General features: G+C 40.3%; 1 pseudogene; it reads left to right on the top strand.

Annotated features, from left to right (window-relative positions):
• Positions 1-25,710, top strand: part of LOC132241724 (small ribosomal subunit protein eS17-like) — a 52,429-nt pseudogene extending 26,719 nt beyond the window's left edge.
• The last annotated feature ends 1,800 nt before the right edge of the window (positions 25,711-27,510 follow it).

Genomic DNA, 27,510 nt, shown 5'->3' with positions numbered 1-27,510 from the left:
ATGGGATTTGATCCTACTGTGAATTTGGGATATTTTGGAGTTGTGGCCTTTCAGGTGATCACATAATTTGGTGATGCTCCTTCTTTCCCCTGAATACCTGGGCATTTCTATGCTGCTCTCTGCCCAGCACACTCTCAGTGAGAAACACAGCTTCTCCCTCAAGGAGATGGAGGAGCTTGGCTTCTGTCCAAGGGGAATTTTATGCCTCCAATATTTCAGAGAAAAGCATGACTCAACCAATGATGCTGGATTTATCTAGAAAGAGAGTAGCAGAAAAAAATAGTACTGGTATGTGTATGAATGTATTTGTGTGGCTGTGTGTGTGTGTGTGTGTGTGTGTGTGTGTGTGTGTGTGTGTGTGAAAGAGAGAGAGAGAGAGAGAGAGAGAGACAGAGAGAGAGAGAGACAGAGAGAGAGAGAGAACTGCAAGGTCAGGAGCAGGGAGCCTATGAGGGGGATTATAAAAGAGTGAGGTGTGGTTAAAAGTGGTAATGAAAATACCCACTATGTAATCACTGTTCTAGCTGTTCTGTGTGATCAGTTTCTGAATGTACATACTCTTCTTGAGTAATTAATTGTCCATAATAATGATCAACAATGTCATCAATGTGGATTGACTTTTTAGGGTTTCTATTGAGTAATTGAGTCTGAATATAATTGTTATGTATTTAATAATTTTCTGTACTATATAGTTTCAATCCACTTAAAATCACATTAGTAAGAATTTCTCAGAGAAAATGAATTTGGCAAATCATTCTTGAACTGAGAATCAATACCCAACATTATGGATACCAGGCTTGAACTGGAATTATGTCCAACCTGGCTTGTCACCATTAAGAGGTTGTCCTTTGCTCAGGAAAACATACTTAACCTAAAAAGGATGCCTTTTAGACACTTAATGTTTAAGGAATTAGCTCTTTCCCACCTCATTTTAACTGTTTATACATCTTATTATGTCTAGGATGTCCTTTTATCAGCCCCATCCCACTTCTAATTGATGAACTGAGGCAAAGAGAAAGAGAAGGAAAGGGATGGAGTGAGGGTAGGAGAAAGGGAGGAAGGAAGGAAGGTTAAGGTAGTGAGAACATACCATTGTTGAGTATTTAGTGGGTGCCAAGCAACAAAGAATGAGTCATGGGACTCAGCAAACACCTACTATGTACAGGCAGATTCTACCCAAGTGCTGATGGTGTTACCCCTGCCTTTTAGATTACAGGTCACTTTTCATTGGGTAAATTAGTGTCACCAGCCATCATACCAGTAGGATAGGATCAATGAATGATTGAAACTCAATGTGTATAGTTACATAATTTATAATTTTGTGCTATCTAATTCCAAGTCACTATAAACACATCATAATGCTTACTCATTATGAGGATTCTCACCAAAGGAAACATAAATATGACTAAAGCTTTCACATGCCCCAGGCTCATGTTTGAGTTACATCCAATTCTCATATGGCTCACTACTGTTAGCAATAAAAACATGACTGTGGCCTATTCGTGTCTGGAATCAGATCATGGGCTAACCATGGGAAGTGCCTTCGGATAATAAATATAAACTGAGAATTAAGGTACCAAAACCCATGTCAACTTCAAAAGACACTCTGTCCTAGTATCGTCACAATTCTCCTGCTTTGGGTTGTGTTCGATCCAACCTTGTACCCAAGAGCTAAGAATGAGCAGCAGGATGTGAAAGCCAACTTGAAGGACTTTTGCAGTTAGTTCAAAGGATGAGCAGTTCTCATGAGGGGGAGAAACTTCATGTTGCTGTTCAGCCTCCTCTATTATGTGAGACAAAACCTTCACTTAGAGTTCGCCTCAGAAGCATGGTGCTGCGGATACTGCTGGTGCCCTACACTTGTCCTCTCGGGGTGTGCATGGCTCTAATTTCCATTTTTTAGCATCTGCCTCTCTTTGCCTGAGGGTTTTCTCTAACTTCCAGGCATGATCTGTCCATAGGAATGGCAGACTGAAAATGCTGAAAATTCACTGCTTCTGAGAGCATCCATCAATCAATAACTGATGGGAATAACTGCTCTCTTGCCTCTTGGTTGGGGTATCTCTAAGGCTTATCTATTATGTGTCATCCAGAACTCCCCAGGAAGATGAAGCATCAGCTGACCATAGCAGTTACTTACTTAATAATTCATTTTTTATTAGTTGCCTTTTCTTCTCCAACTCCCTTTCCCACTTCGCTGCCAGTGTTTCCTTGGATCACCTCCCCAATAAGTTACTCACACTTGGCCTTATCTCAAGGTATAACACAATAATACACAGGTTATCTTTTCTCATCACAGTTTTTCTCACCTTGGTAGGACCAGAAGCCTAAATAATCATAGTTCTCTTGTCCTTGATTATAAAGCAGTGTTGAAAATCCAAACACCCCCAGAAATGAGGCAGTTTCAGAAATAGTAGAAGTGAGCTGGACAGAGATTATGCTAACCAGATGGTGCATACCCAGTCTCCAAGAGCCAGGTGCTCTTCAACCCCAGCCAATTGTTTTCATGTGGAAAAGTAGGCTCAATGTGGCCACCTCAAGTTTTTCATGAGAACCCAGAAATCCAGATTTTGTGCAGAATCTCTTAATACATAAAATATTGGCCACAAATTCAGATGCTTTTATAACATTGAACTGACCAAGTAAAACACATCTGTGAACCACATTTGGCCCAGGGGCCACCAGTTTGCAACCACTATTACTGATAGACAGCCCTTAGGTCAGCGGTTCTCAACCTGTGGGTCGCGACCCCTTTGGCAGTCGAACGACCCTTTCACAGGGGTCGCCTAAGACCGTCCTGCAGATCAGATATTCACATTATGATTCATAATAGTAGCAACATTACAGTTATGAAGTAGCAACGAAAATAATTTTATGGTTGGGTCATAACATGAGGAAAGGGCCAGAAGGTTGAGAACGACTGCTGGAAAATCATGGCTAGCATTTAAAGAAACCAGAGTTGCTGCTCTTAAAATGGATTTTCACAGCCATTGTCACATTCTTTTTAACAGGTCTTATTCTCACTCTATCCTTACATGGTTGTATCCAGCACTGTATATCTGCTCAAAAAAAAAAAAAATAAGAGACTCATGTGGAAAGGGAAAGCTAATCATGGACTTGGCATGTGAGTGGGATCTGGATTAATATGATATTTTTGGAGCCAACTGGAAAGGAAACCACCACCCGAATCCGTCACTACGTATGCGATCACAGTGAGTTTAAACTGGGTGGAAATGTTGTGAGTTTAATAAAATAGAACTGCTGAGATGTACATATATATCTGGGTTTAGCTGATAGCTCTTTCAAGGGCATTGTGATGTCAAATATGTTTGGCAGGTTGAATTCTCTTAGCACCCACATTTGCGCTGTTCCTGAGACCGGAGGCGATTGGAAGCACATGTGCTAACAGTAACCGCATAATGTGTGAAATTAAGGAAAGCGTGGAGGTTTCACTCTGACTTTCATGGTTCTAAGATAGGCCTACCCTTTCCAGGTAGGGGGATGGGCCAGAGGCTTACATCATTTCCCTTCATTTTCTTCTCTTCTTTTTTAATTCTAGGAAACAACTGGAGGCTTTTAACCTGCCTTTCATTTTGACATTGAGGAACCAAAGTGCACAAATAATAAGAGTTGGGACCCTGAAATCCTTTCTTCTCCAGTAAGAAACACCAGTATCAAGGGGTGCCTTTTATTCTATGTGTCGATCAGTCACTCATTTATAAAATGGAAAATAATGATGTACTCACGGTTTAAAAGAAAAATAACTTTATTTGGGGAGAAAAAAGACTGTTAGCAAAATGATTGAGCAGGACTCTTCAAAAGTGTCAAGGTCATGAATGACTAGGAAAGGCTGAAGGACTGTCACACACTGGAGAAGACTAAGGAGACTGACAACTAAATGCAATATGAAGCCCTGTATTGGATCATAGAACTGGAAATGGACATAAATGGGGAAAAATTGGTGCCATCTTAATAAAGTCTATAGTATTTATTAGTATTGTACCAAGCTTAATTACTTAGTTTTAATACTTTTAATCTTATATAATAAAAGCCTAATATGCTAAGTGTCCAGTCGGCTGTTCAACCAATCAAAGCGCAATATGCTAATGATATGCTAAGGCTGCTCAACCACTTGCTATGATGTGCACTGACTGCCAGGGGGCAGACGTTCCAACTGGTAGGTTAGCTTGCTGCTGGGGTTCGGCTGATCAGGACTGAGTGAGACGAGCTTGACACACCCTGGAGCCCTCCCACATCCCTCCCCGGCCCTGATCATGCACTGTTGGGGTCCCTCGGCCTGGCCTGCACCCTCTACCAATCCAGGCTGAGGAACCCACGCTCCTCAAGTGCATGAATTTTGTGCACCGTACCTCTAGTATGGTTACATAAAATGGAAATGTAAAAAGGAGCTGAGTCAAGAATATATGGGAACTCTGTGTACTATTTTTGGAAATCTTCTGTAAATCTAAATCTATCTTAAAATTAAAAAAATTAAGACACAAACAAAATTCTGTTGCACAAAAGGGCTGAATCACGTAAGCAAAACTTCTTAGAAAATCCTACAGCAATAGGCTTTTGAAGGGGGAGGAGCTTAGCAAGCTACTATAACACAGGATGGTATTTTAGTTCTATTTACAGGTAGAGAAACTGAAGTCTAGAGAATTTTATTTGCCAAAGGTTACCCACCTAGTGAGTGCATAGATAGCAAAGGTAGATAATTCCCACTGTGAACATTTCCTGGTCCCTAAATGTTTTGTGATGGTGATTCTCAGGCACAAGGGAAAAGAAAAGAATAAATGGCTATAAAGTGTCATATATAGCCCTAACCGGTTTGGCTCAATGGATAGAGCGTCGGCCTATGGACTGAAGGGTCCCAGGTTCAATTCTGGTCAAGGGCATGTACCTTGGTTGTGGGCACATCCCCAGTAGGGGGTGTGCAGGAGGCAGCTGATCGCTGTTTCTCTCTTATCGATGTTTCTAACTCTCTATCCCTCTCCCTTCCTCTCTGTAAAAAATCAATAAAATATATTTTAAAAAATAATAATAAGTAAATAAATAAATAAATAAAATGTCAGATATAGGTAGTACAAGTAAATGTAATTTTTTTAAAAAATGATGAAGATGATAACCTCAAATCAGTGGGTAAAGGAAAGCTTATTCAATAGTGTTAAGACAGCTGAGTCTATATTTAATTTGCATTTCCCTGATGGCTAATGATCCTGAACATCTTTTCATGTGCTTATTTGCCATTCATATATACTCTTTAGTGAAATATATTTTGCCATTATCTAATTGGATTGTTTCTTTATTCACTGTTTAGTTTTGAGAATTCTTTATATATTCTAGATACTAGTCCTTTGTTAATTATGTGCTGTGCAAGTGTGTTCTACCATTCCAGTTTGTCTTTTCATTTTAACAGGATCTTTTGGAGAAAAAAATGTTTTAATTTTGATAAAAATGGATTTTTCAAAATGTTCTTGCAGGTCATGCTTTTGCTGTCAAGTCAAAGAAATCACTGCCTAGCCCTAGAACCTGAAGATTTTGCTAAACTATCAAATATCTAACAGGAAATTAGGTGGTGTGTGTGTGTTGTGTATGTATGTATGTATGCAAAGTGAATAGTCCATCAGTTGGCAAAGTAAGGGTCAGCACCGCATGTGGAGGAACAAAGACGCAGAGTTGCCAGGAGAAACCTAGTCCCCAAGAGTTCGTACCAGCCTTGAAATTGGAAGCAGGTGGGGTATGTTCGAGGTATTTTTATTCACCTAGATCTTAAGGACAATCAACTTTACTCAGGTGAACCCTAACTCTTTGGGATGCATGGGAATGAAACTGTTCAGCTGTACCTGTGAGCCAGGGAGCTGAACAATCTGATGATCACTTCACACGCTAAAGAACAGAGCTACTTACCCCAGGTTACACCCAGCAATGTTTAAAGTCAAGAAAATAACCCTATCTCCTGATTCAGATATTTTCACTATAAAAGAATAGGTACTGGGGCTTCTTTTGTTGCTCAAGGATAAAATATATGACAAATATTATTTGGCCTGCATGTACAGCAGAAAACATACTGCTTCCTACTAGACACTGAGATATCTCTTTTAATTTAGAACAAAATGATTATATCTGATGACTTAGGCTTCTCTATATTAGAAAAATGTGTATGGTCAAAATAAATTACTTAGATTATCTATTCACCATTTCATTAATGTATCATTTCTTCAAGAGTCCTTCCAGTGTTTCAAGTAAGCATGACTTAGGAATCTGTCCAGCCCTAGCCCGCCGGGGCCAAGCTGCCTTTCTGCATTACTTTAGATGACCTGGCTCAACCTACTTTCCAGTGTGCTGATGAACCTGAGTCCCATAAAGACTGACAGTAAGTTAGCAAAGGCCAAGGGCTAAAAATTTGCCCAAGAAAGCCACCTTCTGGGTCTTTGCTCTTTTTGAACAGAGAATGACCTGTGATTTCTTGCTGTTCTCAGCCCTTTCATAAGCTCATCAGATTTATCACTGTCTCCAATAAGCACAATGTTACTTGATGAAGCACATACTATCCTATATAATAAAAGCCCAGCGACCAAAATGGCAGAATGACCAGAACAACCAGAGACCAGAATGGCCACAGCCCCTCCCCCTGGCTGGCCCTGATCCACAGCGGGATCGGGCCTAAACCAGAAGTTGGACATCCCCCTAAAGGTCCTGGATTGCAAGAGGGTGTAGGCCGAGGTGAAGGACCCTCCCCCCCCCCCCCCCCCCCATGCACCGGGCCTCTAGTTTATAATAATAAAAGCATAATATGCAAATAGAACAAACGGCCAAACAGCAGAAAGACCGTCCGGACGACCTTTCAGACAACCACGCTATGATACGCACTGGCACCAGGCCAGCCAATGTGGGTGTGATGTGATTGATTGGGGAGCCCTACCATCTCCCCACAATCATCCTGCAGAGGGACACCCGCGATCAATAGCCCCACAGAGGGAGGCCCAGGCCACCGGCCAGCAATGCTATGGCGGGTGTGCAGAGTCAGCCAGAGATTGCCCCACAGAGGGAGGTCCAGGCTAGCTAAGTGATCACACCCTACTCCTGTTGCCCACAGAGGGAGGCAACTGGTGGCAGGGGAGGGGTGTGGCAGCGCCACACAGATGACAAGCAGTGGCAGTGGTGGGGGCGGGGCCAGCTGCCAACAGCCAGGAGAAGGAAAGCCCTGATAGGCTCTGTTCTTTGGCAAGGCCTAGGGACCCTACCCAAGAGGGCTCAGGCTGGGCTGAGGGACACCCTCTGCCCCCATGCATGAATTTTGTGCACCGGGCCTCTAGTATTGCAAATAATATATTGATAAGAAAAAAATGAGACTTTATTAATTGAATTAGTAAATTAAGCAGTTTAATATAGTTCTTTTTGATATTTGGATTGAAAAGGAGTTGATGGACTCAATCTTCTGGAATTTATTTAAAAGTTTTAATGATCTTGCTTCAGGATTAAGTACTTATTCTGATTCCCAGCTCTTGTCCCTTTCAGAGTCACCAAATTTAAAGGGAAATATCAGATGGCACAGGACCTGCAGAAGTGCTCTGTAGGGACAACCTGAAACTGTCACTTTTGTCTGAACCCTGTGCTAAAGGAACAGAACATGTCCTCTTAGGAAGAAACTCAAGGCAGAGGATAATAAAGGCCTGTGCTATGCCCAGTGTAGCAGTAAGAAATTTATTTTGACTTATGAATGTGCCTTTAAAATATAGTGTCAATTATGGCTGCTTTCTCTAGCTGTGGCCCTCACATATACCACATATCATGAGCAATATAATAGTCATTATGTTCTTCACTGCCACACACATAAAAGAACATGCCAGTTTGACTTAAAAATGACTTTGATGAAGCAGCAAAATTTATTGATTTAGATTAATAAATTGTTATAAAAGTGAACTAATTTATAATATTATAAATTATAAAATAATTATTAATTTTAATAAATTACTTAAAAATAATTTATCCCTTGATTACTCATCTTTTTATTATTCTGTGTTGTGAAGTGAGAACTAAATATAAAGGAATTCTGTTACACACCAGAATACAATAATTGTCTCAAGATAAAGCACCTGTGTTGTTACTTGCAGAGTGAACAAAACTGGCATGTTTTCATGAAATGCTATTTCACTGGAAGAATGACTGATAGAAAAACTATGATTATTCATACTTGGATATTTTCCCCAAATAAACCAAATGAGTTTGCTATTTCAAGGACAACAATTGATAGCACACATTGCCAATGATAAAATTTTAAACTTTCAAGTAAAATTTAGAAACTCATATCTTTCTCCAGGAGCTTGACAGCATCCTAATTTTTAAAGACTTTTCTGATGAGGTTGGTGATGTTATCATCAAATGAAAGTTTTATATATTGCACAGTGAAATGTACTAATACTTTAAAAGTTGTGGATAACTCAGTGAATCAATATTTTTGAAATGATAAATGCATGATGCTAAAAAAATCATGTGTGGTAAAAGATTAATTTAAAATGCAAGACTGATTGATGGATTTTAATTTAATAGGGTAGGGAAGTTTCATTGATATGGTTCATAGTCCACATTGCAACTAATCTTTAAGAGCTACCCCTATTGAGACCTCCCTTTGTCTATGTGAGACCAATTTCCTTCAGATATATTTTAACCAAAATAACATCACAACCAATGGAATGCAGAAACAGATATGGGAAACCAGCTGTTTTCTATGAAAAAAAGACATTATAGTAGACGAGTGGATAAAAAAGCTGTGGTACATTTACACAATAGAATACTATGCAGCAGGAAAAAAGAAAGATCTCTTACCCTTTGAAACAGCATGGAGGGACTGGGAGAGTATTATGCTAAGCAAAATAAGCCAGTCAGGAAAACATAAGTATCACATGATCTAACACATATATAAAATTTAAAGAACAAAATAGGAGATTAAAAATGGCAGCAGAGTAAGTGGATGCTGCACAGATACACTCCCAGGACCAAACTGAGAGTACAACTGAAATACAGAAAACTTCATGAATAATCAATGGAAGACTCGCTGGAGAGAACCCTGAAAACTGAGGACCGAAAGTGGAGACCACATGGAAACTGGTAGGAGTGGCAGAGACACAAAAGGGCTGGCTGGGCTCCCACAGCAACTGATGCTCTGGAGAGGTATCTCAGCTTTGGGGGGTTGCCTCTAAGAACTCTGGGGTCTAATCCCCAAGCTGGGCCCACCAGCAGAGAGCACCAGAACTGAGAAGGGTACCCAAAGAACATCTGGCTGTGAAAAGCAGCAGGGTTGCTATCTGCCAGGGAGAGATGGCTGGAAAGGCAGGCACCTTCTTAAAGGACCAATCCACAGTGTTCTCTGTGTAATCACTCACCCTGTGTTCTGGCAGAGAGAGGGAAAAGTGGACTGGAGCTGTGTGAGCAGAAGCCAGGATAGGGGGCTCTGGGGTTAGAGCTCAGAAGGCAGACACCTCGGTTTCCTGTGCTGAGTCATTCCCTCACGCTGTGGAGGGCATCTTTCTCACACAGACATATGCCATACAGGTGGCTTTGCCTGGGGGGAAGAGAGTTGACACACCCTATTGGAAAAAATTATCCCACTGTGAGGAGTTTCTGAGGGCCATTAAGAGACTGAAAATAACAATTAGCCTCTAGGCCAGTGGTTCTCAACCTTGGCTGCACATTAGAATCACCTGGGAATCTTTTTAAAATCCTGATTTCTGGGCCTTTTCCTCTGGAAATTCTGTTTCTTTCTTATGGAGTGGGGCCATATCATTAGTAACAAAGAAACGGAATTTCTGGAGGATGGGGCCCAGAAATCAGGATTTTAAAAAGATTCCCAGGTGATTCTAATGTGCAGTCATGGTTGAGAACCACTGCTCTAGGCAGAAGCAATTGCCCCACCATGTTAAAAACAAAACAAAACAAAACAAAACAAAAAAACCAAAAACTTGCCACATCTGTGGACAATTGCCTGAGGACTATTTGAGCTGGAATCCTATCAGTCTCAAATAGTCCTCAGGCAATTGTCCACAGGTGTGGCAAGTCTCTAGTCTAGAGACTTTGAGTCTTCATCTGATCTAATTAGCCAGAACCAGCATTTGGTACTATCCTGCACTAGAGATTGAGAGGCATAGCAGATCTCATACAGTCACAATCTCAAGCAGGTAGCCAAAATGAGGAGACAAAGAAACAACCTCCAAATGAAAAAACAAGGGAATTCTCCAGAAGAGGAGATCAATGAAATAAAGATAAATTTATCTGATATGGAGTTGAGAATAATAAAGTTAAAGAAGCTCAACAGCATGAGAAAAGATATAGTAGCTATGAAAACATAAATAAAAAATGGCATAGCTGGTGCTTGCCTACTTTTAGGGCAGAGCAAGGCCCAATGCCCTCAGGAGTTCTGCCTGAAGGCCTGTAACAATGGGCTTGAACCAAACCAAATTAGGAGGCCTCTCCCCACAGAGATCTCACACATTCGTCTTGTTTGATGTGATTTTTCTGGCTTCATAATATGAATCTGCTCAATAAATATCTTAATTCAATAAAAAGTTATTCAGCACCTACCAAGCGGAAATCACAGTGTTTTTGAGAATGCACGTCAAGTAAGATGTGGCTCTAATAGCATCGTCTATTGAGAGAAACAAAAAATAATAGCAAACGTGTATGTGGCGTCAGGTACCATTTTTCTTTCCTCCTGGTATTTTCTTATTTAATTCTCGTAAGTCCCTATTTTAGAATAATTCCCATCTATCAGAGGAGAAAATTGAGATTTAGGAAATATTAACATTACAGTAAGATGTAGAGCTGGGAGAAGAACCCTGATGCAGTTGACATAAAAGTGTGAACTTTCAACTGTCCCTGAAAATGGTATTGAAAATGCGACAACAGAGTTCAAACGGAGTGAGAGGAAGAGACCAACTGTAGGAGGGGAAAGGCTGACAATGAGCTGGGCCTGGAAGGAAAGGTAGGTCTTCCACTGGAGGTGACCTGGGGGAGGAAGGTGCATTCCAGCAGAGCTACTGCGTGAGCAAAGGCAGTGGTCACTAGGATGTCTGGCACATTTGCAATATTGTGACTTGAGATTAGAAAAACACATAGAACAACATTGGGTAAAGCTTTAAAAAGGAGGTTGGAGATTTAAGACTTTGTTCTAGGGCAGCAGTTCTCAACCTGTGGGTCGCGACCCCTTTGGCGGTCGAACGACCCTTTCACTGGGGTTGCCTAAGACCATCCTGCATATCAGATATTTACATTACGATTCATAACAGTAGCAACATTACAGTTATGAAGTAGCAACGAAAATAATTTTATGGTTGGGTCACAACATGAGAAACTGTATTTAAAGGGCCAGAAGGTTGAGAACCACTGTTCTAGGGGGTGGCAGCTCTCAAGGTCTTTGGAAAGGGACTGCCATGCTCCAAGCTGTGCCCTCTGGAGATAGCAACTGCACACTTAGACATCTGCGTTTGCTTAGCCACGGAAAGCTCAAGGGCTGTAACTGTTTCTCCAAAGGAATTCCTAAGGCTTTAATTTGCAGCAGGCCAGAGCGTCTGCCCGCTTGGCGTTAGGGTTTGTGTGTGGCTTTGTTTTGACAAACTTTGGCCATGATTCGCTAACATGAAGCAGAGCTGGGTCATGACTCCATTGGCAGCAGGAAGCTTCCTGCCAACTGTCAAACCAAGATCTCAAAGACAAGCCTTCTTTCTTCCCTGACCTCCTCCTCTCTTTCCTTTTCCCTTCAAGTGGCGGCGTCAACCTACTGAGATCTTGGAATGCTTGCAGGAAGTTGGTTTTTAACCACTGGTGGTCTCAAGCAAGCCCTAGTAGGGTCAGAAATTAAGAAGCAGGAAATTGTATGGAATCCACCTGTAACCGCCCCAGCTGTCACCTGCACTTCCCAGACAGTGCCAAGATTCTCCATTTGGAAATCTTCTAGGAGGTTGCTGAGTGAAATGCTACTGCGTTTCAACATTCCAGCGTGCCCAAATAACCTACTGATCATAGTGGTTCACATGAAATTATAACATTTAAAAAATGCAAATGCAATTATTATATATATATATATATATATATATATATATATATATATATATATGCAGGTATACCTGCTAACCTTTGTGGGGACTAGGGAGGAGGGGTGGGGAAGTACAATTTAAATTGTAAACCACTTTAAAAAAATCACTATCTCAGGAAGTTTTCTCATCATTATTTGGGGAAGAGAGTGGTGTGGGGAAGCCAGTAACTGTATGACTGTTAGATTGTTAAGCTTTGTCTTTCTTTTTCTTAACTTTTTAAAAAAGTTGTGTTTAACATCTCAAGGAAGCTAACAAAAAAGTTAAATAATTTATTTCCTAGGTGGAGGTAATTGAAGCAAAAAGACAAGAAGAAAGTTCTTAGCTCTTGTCTGAGAAGACAAGTATCTTTTTCCTTAAGATAGATAGCTCTGGTATGTGCAAAGAGAAGACAGGCCAGGAAGAATGATGGGAAATTCTGAAGTGATTACAAACCACATGGCAGGAGCAAAATACATCCATTTAGGATGAATTTATTTTGGGGGACTCCTTGAACTCTAAAACAATTTGGATCTCTTGAAAGCAGTTCTCTAGATTAAAATGTTTTTTCTTTTTCTCTTATAAAGCATCAGTTTTACATTTAAATGGATTCTGTATCATCACCAAATTATGGATTTGTATCCACTTAAAACACATGTACCCATTTCATATCCTCATTAAGCAGTTTTTTTTTATTATGTCATCAATTGCAAATTACTGGCTTTCATTTCTCACAGTGTAATGTCTGTGACTGCAAGCACAAGAGATTTTCAAGTTTAAGCTGAACTTTTTCAAGTAACTGTATATTTCAACTTTTCTATTTTGCCATTTACAGAAACTCTAAGTAAAGATGAGATGACATAAAAGAACTAGAAAGATGATTTGACTTTTTAAAATCACTTTGGCATTGAGAAAACATGCCTTTGCTCTGATTTTTGTCTTCAGCATGAAGGTGGTTTGCAGAAGGCGGATTGGGAACTCTTGGCAGATGTCAGGAAAGTGGCAACCTGAGAAATGAAAGCTGACACAAGAAGGGCCTGGTGATGTAAAGGAGACTTCTTTCTATTTGTCTGTATCGGTGTGGCCAATAGTTTACAACTGGCCAGCAGGGTGGAAAGCACACCACCATGTTCAGAGTAATGAATATTAGCCCTGGATCACTGATGCAGTTGGAAAGGGCATCATCCCAATACACCAATGTCGTAGATTCGACTCCTAGTCAGGTCACATATAAGAATCAACCAATGGCCCTAACCTGTTTGGCTCAGTGGATAGAGCGTCGGCCTGCGGACTGAAAGGTCCCAGGTTTGAGTCCGGTCAAGGGCATGTACCTTGGTTGCGGACACATCCCCAGTAGGGGGTATGCAGGAGGCAGCTGATCGATGTTTCTCTCTCATCAATGTTTCTAACTCTCTATCCTTCTCCCTTCCTCTCTGTAAAAAATCAATAAAATAAATTAAATAAAAAGAATCAACCAATGAATGCATAAGTAAGTAGAATCACAAATTGATGTTTCTCTCTCTCTTTCCCCTTCCTGCTCTCTCTAAAATCAATTTAAAAATCTTTTAATAAAGGAGTAGTGAATATCATACCAGGAGGAAAGAATGGGAGTACCTGGGATCCATCTTCAGGAAAGTGGGAAGATCTCCCAGAAACATTTCCAGAAAAACTTGAGAGTGATGGTTTTTCTTTATAATTGGTTATGTGAATATCAATATTTTCTGGTAACTTGTTTCAGTATATCATTTTCGGTGACCACAACTTTGTGTGTACCATTCACATACTCAGAATCCCTCTCTCTCATTACTTTAGGATAAAGTTCAATTGCCTTGGTCAGATATTTAGAGCCAGGCATGACTGAGCCCCCATTAGCTATTTCAGCATTACAGATGCTGGAATGCTGAGCACTGAAGGATGAATAAAATTGCATTAGGCAAAGATGGTTAAGGAAAAGGAAATCCAGGTGCAAGACAGAAGAAGTCAAAAATATGAAAGCTTAGAAGGGCTAGGTGTGTTTGGAGAATGGTAACTTATACAGTGTGACTGGAATGTAAGATACATGGAAGGACTCAGGAAAGATGAATTATCAAAGAAAGGTGGGTTTGTGTAACATAGTGTCTTGTGAGCCATGTTAATGAGGTTGTGTTTTATTTCTGTAGGAAGGATTTTCACAAGGAAACATGTTACAATCAGTGCTGGATTTTAGAAAGGTGATTGTCCACAGATGGATGTCCCAATTGACATTGATAGAAAGGGCCAGATAACCTCAAAAGGTCCTCTGAAATACTGTAATTCCACAAAAACTTTCTACATTTGTTAGAAATTACAGATTACCAAGACCTCATGGTGAAAATATTTAGAAAACTGGCAAACTCCTCTTTCTATATATGTTATTTCCAAAGAAGATAATCTTTAATCCTCTCTTCTATCCAATTTTTTCTGTCTTGGAAAAGTAGGCCAACAATGTTTGGGAAAATGCAATCCACCCATTTTTTTTTTTAAAGAGCTGGTTTCTTAATACCTATATGAGCCAATTTTGAATCCACAGGAATTTTCTTAGAAAAGAGGTTCTGGCAAAATGTTCTTCCAATCTAATTCTGGTGGGGATCTATGGGAGGTGAGTATAAGTTATTATAGTTAGAGAATATAAGAGCGGAAGGAGAACATTGAGCACACTACACACTCAATACTAAAAATGTATTATGAAATATCTGAGGCTTTTTTAGTTCATGTTGAAAAGCAACAGTTAGTCAAAAAAGCATAAGGGCTGCAAACTTATATAACCTATATTCCAGTATTTTATCAGGTGCTTATTTATTGATAAAGATTCTTTAAGCACATTCATATATATTTTTGAGGACTGTGCAAGGCACTATAGATATATTGGTGAATGCAGACACAGTCCTTGCCTTCATGGAGCTTACATCTGAAATCAGGATGCAAAAAGATAAATAAGCAATTATAATAATACTAGAGGCCCAGTGCATGGAAATTCATGCACTGGAGGGGGGGGTCCCTCAGCCTAGCCTGCCCCCTCTCACAGTCCAGGAGCCCTCAGGGGTGGGAGGAAACCTGGCAATCTGGGGAAGGCAATACCCCCATCACATCTCTGCTGCTGCCACTGCCGGCAGCGCAAGCCTCAGCTGCCCCTGGTTACCTGAGCCTCGGGAAGCCCTGGGCAGCTGGGCAGCCACCATCCGAGGCTTGCCTGCACCTTGAGCCGGCCCTGGGTGGCTGGGGGGCTGAAGGGATGAGGGCCTGTGGAGGCAGGTGCGCAGAGCGACCAGGCCCGCCTGGGAGTGGGCCCAGCCTTGCCATGTGTCTGCCACCCCAGTGGGGCTGAGGGGACTGGGCACTGCCATCTTGTGGCTGTGGGCACCACCATTTCTGAGAGCGTGGCAGTCAATTAGCATATTCCCTCCTTATTGGCTGTGGGTGCCGCCATCTTTGAGGGCATGGCAGTCAATAAGCATGTCCCTCCTTATTGGCTGTGGGCGCTGCCATCTTTGCGACGGTGTGAGGGTCAATGAGCATATTACCACTTTATTAGATAGGACTAGTGGCCTGGTGTATGAAATTTGTGCATGGGGGAGGTGTCCCTCAGCCCCGACTGCACCCTCTCCAATCTGAGACCCCTCAGGGGATGTCTGACTGCCAGTTTAGGCCCGATCCCAAACTGGCAGTTGGACATCCCTCTCGCAATCCTGAACTGCTGGCTCCTAACCGCTCACCTGCCTGCCTGCTCGCCCCCAACTAGCCCCCCTGCTGGCCTGATCACCCCCAACTGCCCTCCCCTCCTGGCCTGATGGCCCCTAACCACCTTTGCCTTGGCCCTGCCACCATGGCTTTGTCCAGAAGGACGTCTGGAAGGTCTCCCGGTCTAATTAGCATATTACCCTTTTATTAGTATAGATGACATAATAATAATTATAGTGTGAAAGTGATTTGATGGAGGAAGTACAAGTTGCTATACAGAGTAAATTTTGAGGGCAGGGAACATATCCTTGAATAAATTGCAACTAAGCTGAATCTAAACCATAAGCAGATTTATTGATGATAGCCATTCTGACAGGTGTGAGGTGATATCTCATTGTGGTTTTAATTTGCATATCTCTGATGATTAGAGATCTTGAGCATATTTTTATATGTCGATTGGCCATCTGTATGTCTTCTTTGCAGAAGCATCTAGTCAGGTCTTTTGCCCACTTTTAAATTGGATTAGTTGGTTTTCTTGGTGTTGAGTTTTATTAGTTCTTTATAAATTTTGGATATTAAGACACTATCAGATGTATCATTGGCAAATATGTTCTCCCATTAGAAAAGGGAACCCTTGGGTACTGTTGGTGGGAATGCAGACTGGTACAGCTACTGTATAAAGCAGTGTGGAGTTACCTCAATATATTAAAAATGGAGCTGCCTTATGACCCAAGGATTTCACTTCTGGGAATTTATCTGAAGAAAACCAAAACACCAATTTGAAAGAACATATGCACCCCTATGTTCATTGCAGCATTCTTTACAATAGCTAAGATCTGGAAACAGTCCAAGTGCCCATCAGTAGATGATTGGATAAAAAGGCTGTGGTATATTTACACAATGGAATACTACTCTGCCATAAAAAAGAAGAAAATTTTACCCTTCATGACAGCATGAATGGATCTGGAGAAAATTATGCTAAGTGAAATTAGCCAGTCAGAGAAAGACATGTACCATATGATTTCATTCATATGTGAAATTTAATGAACAAACTCAGCTACCAAGTAAAATAGAGACACACTCATAGAGAGAGCCAGTAGCTCTGGTGTGTTGTGGGAGGTGTGAAAGGATTGAGCAAAAAAGGAAAAAACAGAGAATTCATGCACATGACTTGCGGGGGGGGTAAGGTGGATGGAGTTGGAAAAGTGCATAGAGGGAATAAATGGTTCTGCACAAATAAATAAAACAAAATAAAATAAAAATAAAACATAAGTAGAACCTCGTCCAGCAAAACAAGTGGTCAAGGAAGAAAAGAGTGGATGCTAGTATGAGCTGGATTTAGGCAAAGAACCAGAGTTAAGATAAATAATTGCATTCTGGAAATCAAGTAGTTCACCCAAGCTGGAATTTGTATAAACACTCTGTGTGTACTGAGTGTGGAGGTGGGAAGTAGGTTGGAGGTTGGAGTACCTATAGATGAAGCTGGAGAGGTATGTAAGTAGGAGCCACATTCTACCAAGTCCTGCAATACTTACAACAGAATTGGGGAGTTATCCTGAGGGCATACGAGAACCATTGACTGCTTTTAAACAGAGGCATAATCGTGATCCTATCTGACTCCCAGAAAGATCACTCTGGCCATGGAGTGGAGAATGGGTTGGTAGGTGTCGGGGAGTCGCCCAATACAGAAGGATGTGGTCATCCTCAAGAGAGGCCATGAAAGCCTAAACAAGAAGAGGGAAATGGAAACAGAAATGGATTTGAGAGGTATTTACAAGGGAATATAGATAAGACTTCGTAATTGTTCTTCAGAGTGAGGGGGAAAAGGGAGACAAGGTTAATTCCCAGGTTTCTGGCTGGACTAGTGTTTAATGACTATGTTCAGAGAGAGGGCACTTAGGAGGAACATATGAAGGGGTGAAGACAATGAGTTCGGTTTTGTTGCTCTGTCTGATGGACATTCAAACAAAATCTAATAGGTAATTGGATATATATTTGGACTTGGAACGCTGATTGATATTTGAGGCTTATTAGCAGCATATACAGATATCCCCCCAGAAATATATACACACTTTAACAGCTGGTAGCTTGATTTTGAAAATTACATGCATTTTAATAAACACTGTCTTTATAATTATTCAAAGTGTATATATACATTTTGGGGGACACCCTATCAATGATCATGGGAGACAATGCATGTAATAAATGCTTAAATCTTCTGGGTAGCAGAACTCCTAACATCCATGAGTACTACTTAAAATGGAAAGAATTGCCCCATTTCTAAGTCCCTTTTATCATAGCCCTGGAATGCAAAAACGCTTATTCCATCCCATATCTAGGATCCAAAGAGTATTCACGTCTTTCATCTAACATAGAATTCTCTGTTTCCTTTCACTGATTTTGAAGCAATTACTTTAATATCCTTGGAGCTTACCTTGATTTCATCATTATTCTTATAGTCTGAAGAAAGCTGTACACATTTTTGTGATATAATCCAAAAAGAGTAAAATAGAATCCAAAAGAGTAAAATCAGGACATTTGGTTTCAGGCAAAATAACTGAGTTATGTTTTAAGGGGAATTATTTGGGTCAAATGATATTTAATTTAAACTACATCCTCCCTATTCTCTTTTTAATTAATTCATTTTAGCCTGCCCTGACATGGTCAGACTTATTTAGGATCCCTTGTTCACAAAGATCAAATTGCTTTTCTAAAGTACATTTGGATTCTAAAACTTGGCATCTCTGAGCTTCTGGTGTCAATACAAAGAGCACATACATATTCCAACAAACCCTGGATTGTTGATAGTGAAAGGCATCGGTGCCTGGCCTTTGAGAGGAAGGGCACAGCACATTTCTTCATAGGGGGAAGTGATGGAGCTATTATTACTTTCAAGACATCCCTGGTTTGTCCATTCAGAAAAGCACAAGTCAGGCTCTGTGGCCATTCAAAAGGGGAGGCTGTGAAAATGGGTCCCCTGGTGACACTTTGACTGCCAGCCTTTCCCTCACATCTACCCTGCAGCAGAGGGTTCCCAGACCAGGGTTTGTTAACCTTGACCTCCCCTATCACCATGGAAACGCAACACGGCCAAGGGAACTTCCTCTGTGATTATCATTCGCTATAAAGAAATAGAATAGAAAATAGAACGGGAAAAACATTGCCTGTTTCATCTTGCCATTTGGCCTTTTTCTTTAGATCAAAGAATCTCCCAGTGAGTTTGTTGTAAGTTTGGTGCGGCAGTTATCAGACTTATACTCTGCGGCATATTCATGTTTGAGGAGCTGAGGCTCACCTGCAGTATAGTATTAAATTACTTGGAATAATAATGATATCCTTAATACCATGCACTCCTTAAAACTGTGGGCAAAGTATACAGCATGCATGTGCATGTCACTTAAAAGGGGTCCATAGCTTTCCTCCTAAATTCTGGCATCCAGAAAAGATGAAGCATTGACTTGGTCCCATGCCATCATTTAACAGATCAGGAAATGAAGCCCAAAGAGATTACGTTCTGCTTTCGCTTCCTTTCTTCCTTCTGCTCCTTTTTCTTCTCTTACTCCTACCTATCTCTCTTCCTCCTTTGTCTTCCTAAACTGACAAAGCTGTATATTTTTTGAAATTTGTGTTGGTCTGAGTTAATGCTAAATAAGAGTGGAAGAGTTCCTCATGAGAGGCACAGTGGACAAAGAATAGGAACGCAGTTGGAAGAAGACCTAGACTCACAGTGAAGATTACCAAAAAGTAAGCAAATTCTTTCAAAAACACTGGATTTTGGTCATCAATTAATGCAGGGGCCCTGGCAACCCAGCAGTCAGGACCTGGTGTGTTCTTAATATGTGTTTCCCATTATACTTGTTGCTTTGGCAATTGTCTTTCCTTCTATCTTCAGGAATGGAGCAGATCAGCAGTACCCTCAAACTTACTAGGGAAATAATGAGACAGGAGACTTGAAAATTCTAGGAGTTCTTCCCTGAGTTAGATTCTTTCTCCAGGAGAATAGAAAAGGTGTACTTTATTATCTTAACTAGAGGCCCGGTGCATGAAATTTGTGCATGGGAGGGAGGCGCCTAAACCAGTAGTCAGACATCCCTCTCAACATCTGCTGGCTTCTAACCACTCGCCTGCCTGCCTACCTAATCACCCCTAATTGCCTCTGCTTGCTGGCCTGATTGCCCCCTAACTGCTCCCCTGCCAGCGTGATCTCCCCTAACTGCCTCTGCCTCAGCCCCTGCCACCATGGCTTTGTCCAGAAGGAAGTCGGACATCCAGAAGATGTCCAGTCGACCCAGTCTAATTAGCATATTACCCTTTTATTAGTATAGATGAGTTGAACCCAGTTACTTTCATTTGTGATGTTTTATTATGAGCTCTATTTGTTCTAAACCTTTAAGTCCCCAGGCACACTAGCATAGAAAATCTACTCCTTGGGCTTTGGGGTGAGAACCAGTAAGACTGAGTGGTGGCTCTGGCCAAGTCTCAGAGCCTTTTTAGTTCTCGCTTTCCTCTTGTGCAAAATGGCAAGCACAATAATGCCTACTTCCAGGGACATACAAGAATTAGATAAATTAAAGTATATAATGTGTCAGATATGGGATCAGTAATGGTTTCTTATTGCCTCTCCCCCGGCTCCTGGCTCTGTACCAACAACACAACTGGTTCGGAGTATAGAAAATTCTGGAGGAAATGTTTTGTGCTATTTATTCTACACTTAAGAATAAAAAGGAAATATTCAAGCCTCATTTACTCTTTGTTTTTTGTGGAGCTTTTTAGGTGAATATGAATGAGCAGGTTTGGCAAAAAAAAAAAAAATTGGTATCACTCCATTTACAGTTAAAAAGCACTTTATGACTTTAGGGAACATTTTAAGGAAGAATTTACCAACATTTTCTGACTTAACAACTCTTTTATGATATAATCTTGCCACACCCCCTTTGGAATTTTAACAATTATTTTTACATCACTTGTACTTAAATGTTATTTTAAATTAAACATAGGCATATTTTAGATCTATGTTACAAATTCTTAAGCTAGATACTGAGCACATGGGTATTCATTATATTATTATCTACTTTTTTGTATTCCTGACATTTCATCATAACAGAAAATATTATGCCAATATTTTATTTTTAATAATTTAAGTAATTGAATAATTATTGTATTATATTGTTTAAAAATTTTTAATTGATATTTTAGAGAGGGGGTAGGGGAGGGGAGAGAGAGAGAGAGAGAGAGAGAAAAAAAATATCTATTTGTTCTTCCACCTACTTATGCATTCATTTGTTGATTCTTGTATATGCCCTGACAGGGGATCTAACCACAATATTGGCATATGAGGTTGATGCTCTAACCAACTGAGCTACCCTGCCAGGGCTAGTCTAATAATTATTTTAATAAAGAAAATTTTTAATAATATTTTGATTTATCAAGTGATATACATTTTGATTTATTTTAACTTGATTCTATATAAAAAAGAATGTTACAAACAAATAATTTTTGTGTGTGCTTATATCCATGGCAGATATTGGTGTAGTTTTCATTTCTTGTGATGTATTGTCTGATTTTGTGAAGAAATTTGAACATGACTTTACATCATATTTGACTTTGGGCCAAACATATTTTAAAATGAATTGCAGTCAACTATAAGTTCTAGAATCAACAATTGCTTTCAAAACATAATGTTTGAAACGTCTCTTTTAAACTTAAAAAGAATAAACTGATAGTTTTTAGATAAATATAATTTTCAATTTTGTTTCTAAATTGTAAGATGAGGCTTTGATTTGCAAACACTTCTCCACAAATAACACACTGGAGCTGGTAGTCTTTTTCTCAATAGATGGAAAGTCACACTGTGTATAATCACAGCTGTATTTTACATTTTAAACACCACTAAACTACATCCTGATGAGTGATAGGAGAACCTTGAATGCTACCTATGGATCTAGTGGGAGTATCTTGAGACAGAATTATTGTCATTTTTATTCTTCCATTTAACTTTCTGTATTTCAATAGCAGTTTTCCTTCAAATTAAAAATGTATGACTAAGAGTAAAAGCAATATAAAATGATCTATGGATCAAAAATATTGTGGCAGCTACAGGGGTTTAGTGAGATAAATGTCTGAGTGATTGAGTCATGAAGGCCCTTGTTTGATGTCCTCCAAGTCCTGGGCATTCACAGACCTAGACAAAGGAACCAGCAGTGACATGAGCACCCATCCTCCCCATTTTAAACACCTTCACTAATCCTTACTAGTAATGTTCTTTCCCAACTGGGAAAGTTGTTGTGTAATGATAACTTGAGCAACAAAACAACAAACAAATTAGTTCTGTTGCATGATCACCATTTGATTAGAACACTTGGAACCAATACCATTTTTCCAGTAAAGAAAAGAATAAAAGTCTTCATACACTTAACCTCTATGGCTTATCAAACTATAAACAAGTCAACTATTTGGGTCATAAAATAAGAGGGTTCCAGGAGGACTTTTTTTAAAAAGTTAGAAATAATTTTCCTGATTCAAGCAGATGCTATTATAATGGATAATTCACGGCAGTTGTTTCAATAATCTCTATTTTTCTCAAACGTCAGACCCACCAGATTTACTCTCACCTTGAACCTACAGAGCAAACCAGAGCCAGAAAACTTGAGCTCCCATTTCCAGTCACTCTGAAAATATATTCCCTCATTCCACATACATTCCAAAACCCTCCCAGACTGGGCTACCTCCTGGAACAATAGCCGTGCTCTGAGCCTTGATCTCCTCTCTTGTCTCACTATTGATTCCCACTCTCTTCTGTCCTTAAATTTCTCCATCTCTTCTGAGTTTCATTTTAAACCTATGACAAGCTGGTTGTCATTTATCCCTCCCAAAATTTTCTCCACTTTGTTTCAGTCTCAAAATATTAGCTTGGCTCTTTCCCTTTATTGTCAAACTTACTGAGTCCCCAGTCATGCACCTTCCACATCCTCTCTGTCCATTCCTCTCCAACCATTGCAATTTAATTTCTACCTTCAACACTACCTTGGGGCCACCAACAATTTACTGAAGGACACTGTCATCTAATGGCCTCTTCCACATCAGCCTTCCTTGTCATCCTCTCCATGGTACTGTCCAATAGTCATTCCCTCTCCTATCTTTCCTGCTTTCCCCCCTCTTCTTTCACTTACTCTTTACTTTCACGCCTTCTGAATGTAGATCTTCAACTACATTTTCTCTTCGGTTCTCTAATTCTCTTCTCATCTCTCCTTAAATTCTCTCTCTCTCTCTCTCTCTCTCTCTCTCTCTCTCTCTCTCTCTCTCGTCTTCTGATTCAACCTCAGAAATACTCTTCCCATTTCTTCTTCTGCTATTCAAACCCTCTGCCATCAGTGGAGATCAAGACTTATTTCCTTCTCCCTAAAGGAAAATTCATTCATCAACTTGTTACTCTACAGTGCTGCGTCAACCTAACTTTCTGGCATTGTCTGCATATTACTCTCATAAAAACACCTACTCTAAATTTTTAAAAAATCTGGTTTAATCTTCCAAAAATCCTCCTTTGCTTTTCATCTTTACATGTTTGTCAATGCTGTTCCACCTACCTTGCATCCCCTTTCCTCCTCCTCTAAGTCTTACCCGTATTAAATGCTAATTCCTCCTTGAAGCTTTGCCTAATTTCCATCATTGAAATTCCAGCACTTCCTTCATTAAATATCTCCTTACTTTGTTCTTACCTCACTCACTTGCGTTTTGCCTCATAAAGGAATCAAAGGGATCACTTGCACAAATATTTCAGGATAATTCTGCTTTCAGTTATTCTGTCCTCTGGATCCTTTGACCTATATATGATACATCAGCACCCAAACAACGTCATCCAGATTGTGTTTTGTGACTGACATCTGTTGAGGATCCTCCACAAATACACCTTTATTACTGGTAATAGCACTTCTCTCTAACCTGAGGAACAATCTCTACCCTACTTTATGCATTCTTTGGGGTTGTTAAAGTGTCTTTCCCAGCCAAGAAGTGGGCCCATTAGAACGTTTTTCCCAGTATAACTTGAATCTTATTCAAAGTAACACGAGGAAAACAAAATATTATATATTATTTAGCCCATTCATGTCTACTGAAAAGACTGAATTTAGTTCCTTCTGCAAAAGTCCTTAGTGCTAAGTTCTTATTCTTTCCAAAGTTTTTTCTTTGATTCTGAGCTGGCCAATCTTTACCAATACATTCCTTTTTTGTTTAATTTATCCAGAATTTTGTCTGTCACTTGAAACCCAAGAAGTCTGACTAATACTCTATTGTACCTCAAGTGCCAAAAATTCCATTATAGCATGCATTTAAATTGGGGTCACTCAATTCTTTCTGTTACTGGACTTATGTACCTCCTATTCTAGAGTTTTGGCATTGGAAGATATTTTACTCATCTTGTTATATCCAGTTGCAACTAGGTCAATCTTGGTGTGGGGTAAACATTCCTTAAGTGTTAGGAATTTAATGGACTTGAATGACTTTCCACTCAGAGGCAGATCAGACAATAACTGTGGGGGAGGCAAGAATTATAAATTAGAGTCCGTGGTGACCTGAAACTGGGTTAGAGGCTAGTGTTGCAGCCATCAGGCATAAGAATCAGCAGGTACACTCTGGAACCTGGCAGGCACCTGCCACTAGACCCACTCCCATTGGAACAGGACACAGGCCGGGGAATCTGACGCAGTTGCAATGCTGACAGAGGCAGGTCTGTCTGTCTCACAAGTACTGTTTCTAAGGGCCATGAGTGTGACTGTTCACTGATCAGGCAGTAGTGAAGCTGAAGGAATGGGCCGTCTCAGCTGGCAGATGGGGCGCACTGACCAGAGGTCAGAGATTGCTCAGAAGCCCAGTAGTTGATGAGTAAAAGTACGATTCAGGGACTGATACTGAGGCATTGGGAAGGAGGTTGGTAAAAGCAAGACAAGGGTTGGAATTAAAGAGGAATGAGAAGCCAAATGTACTAGTAGCAAGATTACACTGCTGAGCAAAGGATGCTGGTCAACCAGAGAGGTTCACTAAAAAGGCAATTTCTGCCTGAAGTCTGTCTTAATCTTGGAAGTGTAGGTAGGGCTGGACCTGCAGGGCAAGAAAAGAGGGAGCTCTTTCACCAAGGATCCACCAAGATGGGCACAAGTTCACACTAAGGCCGTGAGGAAGATGGCCTCAGTCATCATCAAGAAGTACTACATGCACCTGGGCACTGACTTCCACACCAAGTGTGTGTGTGAGGAGATCGCCATTATCCCCAGCAAAAAGCTCTGTAATGAGATAGCGGACTACAGCACATCTGAGGAAGAGGATTCAGAGAGGCCTTGTGAGAGGTATATCCACCAAACTGCAGGAAGAGGAGAGAGAGAGGGGAGAGGGGAGAGGGAGAGGGGAGAGGGGAGAGGGAGAGGGGAGAGGGAGAGGGGAGAGGGGAGAGGGGAGAGGGGAGAGGGGAGAGGGGAGAGGGGAGAGGGGAGAGGGGAGAGGGGAGAGGGAGAGGGGAGAGGAGAGAGGAGAGAGGGGAGAGGGGAGAGGAGAGAGGAGAGAGGAGAGAGGAGAGAGGAGAGAGGAGAGAGGAGAGAGGAGAGAGGAGAGAGGAGAGAGGAGAGAGGAGAGAGGAGAGAGGAGAGAGGAGAGAGGAGAGAGGAGAGAGGAGAGAGGAGAGAGGAGAGAGGAGAGAGGAGAGAGGAGAGAGGAGAGAGGAGAGAGGAGAGAGGAGAGAGGAGAGAGGAGAGAGGAGAGAGGAGAGAGGAGGAGAGAGGAGAGAGGAGAGAGGAGAGAGAATTATGTTTCTGAGGTCTCAGCCCTGGATCAGATCTCTGAAGTTGAACCTGACACTCAGGTAATGCTGAAGCCCTTGGACATTGGCAGTCGGTCCAACCTGCAGGTCACTCAACCTACAGTTGGGATGCATTTCAAAACACCATATGGAGCGATTTGAATCTTTCTGTTGTGCTGTAATATTTTCAATAAACCATAGACTGAAATAAAAGGGGGAAGGAGACAGAAGCTGGGATCAAGACTGGGTCACATAAAAGCTTCTGTACAGTAGTAGTCTTGCTTCCTGAGGCCAATTGTTTGAACGGATCTGTGAATAATGTTGTGAACTTATTCTGTATTTTAAGATGTTTAGTGAGGACATTATAGACTAATATCAATTGCTACTGCAGTAAAAATGTCTGTTGAGAATAAAAGATTTCTAAGACCCACATAAATGACACATATACAAGCTTCATAAACTACTTTTTTATTTTATATGTTTTGAAGTTATGTTGTTAGGTACAGACCAGTTTATAATTACTGTATCTGCCTGGTATATTGTTCCTTTTATCAATAGGTCATGACCTTCCTTCATCTCATAATTATTTTTGCCTTAGAATTTTTTTCTATCTAGTTGCTATGGCACTTTTGCTTCATGGCTCTTTGGTGTAATTTATTCTGTTGCTATACTTTCAACTGGTCTGTATACTCATATTTTAAACTAGAGGCCTGGTGCACATGTGGTTTTAGAGCTGGGTTCTCTATTCTGTTCCATTGTTCTGTGTATCTGTTTCTCTGCCAATACCATGCTGTTTTGATTATCCTAGTTCTGCAGTATATTTTGAAGTGAGGTAGGCAATACCTCTGGCATTTTCTTTTTTTTCTTAAGGATTGCTTTGGCTATTCTGAGTCTTTTGTGGTTCCATATAAATCTGATGATTTCTCATTCTATTTTTTTAAAAAATGACATTGGGATTTTGATGGGGATTGCATTAAATCTGTATATTGCTTTGGGTAAAATGGCCATTTTAATTATGTTGATTCTTCCAATCCATGAACACGGGATATTTTCCCATTTTTGACAAAGGAGCCAGAAATTCACATTGGAGTAAAGATAGTCTCTTCAATAAATGGTGCTGGGAAAACTGGAAAGTCACATGCAAACGAATGAAACTGGATTGCAATTTGTCCCCATGTACAAAAATAATTCAAAGTGAATCAAAGACTTAAATATAAGACCTTAAACTATAAGTCACATAAAAAAATATAGGTACCAAGCTTATACATTGATCTTTTGTATTGTTCTTTTAGCCTCCTTTTCATTTATTTCTGCTCTGATCTTTTTATTTCCTTTATTATACTAATTTGGGGCTTTTCTTGTTGTTGTTTTTTTCTAGTTCCTAAGTGTAAAGTTAGATTATTTGAGATTTTTCTTATTTCTTGAGATAAGCCTGTAAATGTTATGAATTTCCCTCTTAGGACTGTTTTCACTATAGATTTCGAGTTGTTGTGTTGTTTCAAGGTATCTCTTTCTTATTTTCTCTTGATCTCATTGTTAACACATTTATTGTTTAGTAACGTGTTAGTTGGCCTTTGTGTGTTTGTGTGTTTTTCAGTTTATTTTTTTGTGATTGATTTCTAGTTTTATACCATTATGGTCAGAAAGATGCTTGATATAATTTCAATCTTCTTAAATTTATTGAGACTTGTTTTGTGTCCTAACATGTGGTCTTTCCTAGACAATGTTCTATGTGAACTTGAAAATAATGTATATTCTGTTGCTTTGGGGTAAAATGCTATGAAAATATTGATTAAATCCATCTGCTCTAGTGTAATATTTACAGCCATTGTTGCCTTGTTGATGTTTTGTCTGGAAGATCTATCCATTAATGTCAATGAGGTGTTAAACTTCCCTGTTATGATTTTACTAGGGGCCCTCACAGCCCGGCTGTGCGACTGCTGGCCGCCATCTTTGTTGGCA

This window comes from Myotis daubentonii, chromosome 9, assembly GCF_963259705.1.
Source record: "Myotis daubentonii chromosome 9, mMyoDau2.1, whole genome shotgun sequence".
NCBI classification, from domain to species: domain Eukaryota; kingdom Metazoa; phylum Chordata; class Mammalia; order Chiroptera; family Vespertilionidae; genus Myotis; species Myotis daubentonii.
This window is presented reverse-complemented; position numbering and strand designations above follow the sequence as displayed.